This window comes from Arachis hypogaea, chromosome 17 (assembly GCF_003086295.3).
Source record: "Arachis hypogaea cultivar Tifrunner chromosome 17, arahy.Tifrunner.gnm2.J5K5, whole genome shotgun sequence".
NCBI lineage: Eukaryota > Viridiplantae > Streptophyta > Magnoliopsida > Fabales > Fabaceae > Arachis > Arachis hypogaea.
Genome location: NC_092052.1, coordinates 91,865,499 through 91,867,526, shown reverse-complemented (window position 1 = coordinate 91,867,526; position 2,028 = coordinate 91,865,499). Strand labels below are relative to the sequence as shown.

General features: G+C 32.1%; 1 non-coding gene across 1 annotated transcript; it reads right to left on the bottom strand.

Moving 5' to 3' along the window:
* Nucleotides 1-1,472: 1,472 nt before the first annotated feature.
* On the bottom strand, nt 1,473-1,580 carry LOC112768657 (small nucleolar RNA R71). The gene has a single exon (XR_003186060.1). It is a non-coding gene; the product is annotated as a small nucleolar RNA R71 (small nucleolar RNA).
* Nucleotides 1,581-2,028: the final 448 nt, after the last annotated feature.

Here is a 2,028-nt window from a genome sequence, read left to right as displayed (position 1 = left end):
AAAAATAAAAAAAAAATATCTTCCCCTTTTTCTCTCTTAAAATTTCGAAAATTATATTTGACTTTTTCAAAAATTTTTAAAATCTAGTTGTTTTTATGAGTCAAATGAAATTTTCAATTTAAAAATCTTATCTTTTTCAAAATCTTTTTCAAAAATCAAATCTTTTTCATTTTTCTTATCTATTTTCAAAAATTTCAAAAAAATATTTTTTAAAAATATTTTTCTTAATTTTACAACATATTTTCGAAAATAACATCATCAATTAATGTTTTGATTCAAAAATTTCAAGTTTGTTACTTGCTTGTTAAGAAAGATTCAAACTTTGAGTTCTAGAATCATATCTTGTGATTTCTTGTGAATCAAGTCATTAATTGTGATTTTAAAAATCAAATCTTTTTCAAAACTAATTTCAATCATATCTTTTCAAAAATATCTCTTTATCTTATCTTTTTCAAAATTTGATTTTAAAATATCCTTTCTAACTTCTTATCTTCTTATCTTTTCAAAATTGATTTTCAAATTTGTTTCAACTAACTAACTAACTTTTTGTTTGTTTCTTATCTTTTTCAAAACTACCTAACTAACTCTCTCTCTCTAATTTTCGAAAATATCTTCCCTCTTTTTCAAAATTTCTTTTTAATTAACTAATTATTTTAATTTTTGATTTTAATTCTCGAAAATTACTAACCTTTTTCAAAAACTATTTTCGAAAATCACTAACTCTTTTTCAAAAATTATTTTCGAAAATTCTCTCTCTCTCTCTTATCTCCTTCTATTTATTTATTCATCTACTAACACTTCATCTCACCCAAATTCGAACCCCCTCTTCCATCTGTGTTCGAATTTTTTCTTCTTCTTTTCTTCTACTCACACAGGGACCTCTATACTGTGGTAAAAAGGACCCCTATTATTATTATTTTTCTGTCCCTCTTTTTCATATGAGAAGGAGCAAAGACAAGAACATTCTTGTTGAAGCAGATCCAGAACCTGAAAGGACTCTGAAGAGGAAACTAAGAGAAGCTAAATTACAACAATCCAGCAAGCACCTTTCAGAAATTTTCGAACAGGAAGAGGAGATGGCAGTCGAAAATAATAATAATACAAGGAGGATGCTTGGTGACTTTACTGCACCTAATTCCAATTTACATGGAAGAAGCATCTCCATTCCTGCCATTGGAGCAAACAATTTTGAGCTGATACCTCAATTAGTTTCTCTGATGCAGCAGAACTGCAAGTTTCATGGACTTCCATCTGAAGATACTTTTCAGTTCTTAACTAAATTCTTGCAGATCTGTGATACTGTTAAGACTAATGGAGTAGATCCTGAAGTCTACAGGCTCATGCTTTTCCCTTTTGCTGTGAGAGACAGAGCTAGAATATGGTTGGACTCTCAACCCAAAGATAGCCTAAACTCTTGGGATAAGCTGGTCAAGGCTTTCTTAGCCAAGTTCTTTCCTCCTCAAAAACTGAGTAAGCTTAGAGTGGATGTTCAGACCTTCAGACAGAAAGAAGGTGAATCCCTCTATGAAGCTTGGGAGAGATACAAAGAACTGACCAAAAAGTGTCCTTCTGACATGCTTTCAGAATGGACCATCCTGGATATATTCTATGATGGTCTATTTGAATTTGCTAAAATGTCATTGGATACTTCTGCAGGTGAATCCATTCACCTAAAGAAAACGCCTGCAGAAGCTCAAGAACTCATTGACATGGTTACTAATAACCAGTTCATGTACACTTCTGAGAGGAATCCTGTGAGTAATGGGACGCCTATGAAGAAGGGAGTTCTTGAAATTGATACTCTGAATGCCATATTGGCTCAAAATAAAATATTGACTCAGCAAGTCAAATTGATTTCTCAGAGTCTGAATGGAATGCAAGTTGCATCCAACAGTACTCAAGAGGCATCTTCTAAAGAAGAAGCTTATGATCCTGAAAACCCTGCAATAGCAGAGGTGAATTACATGGGTGAACCTTATGGAAACACCTATAACCCCTCATGGAGAAATCACCCAATTCTCTCATGGA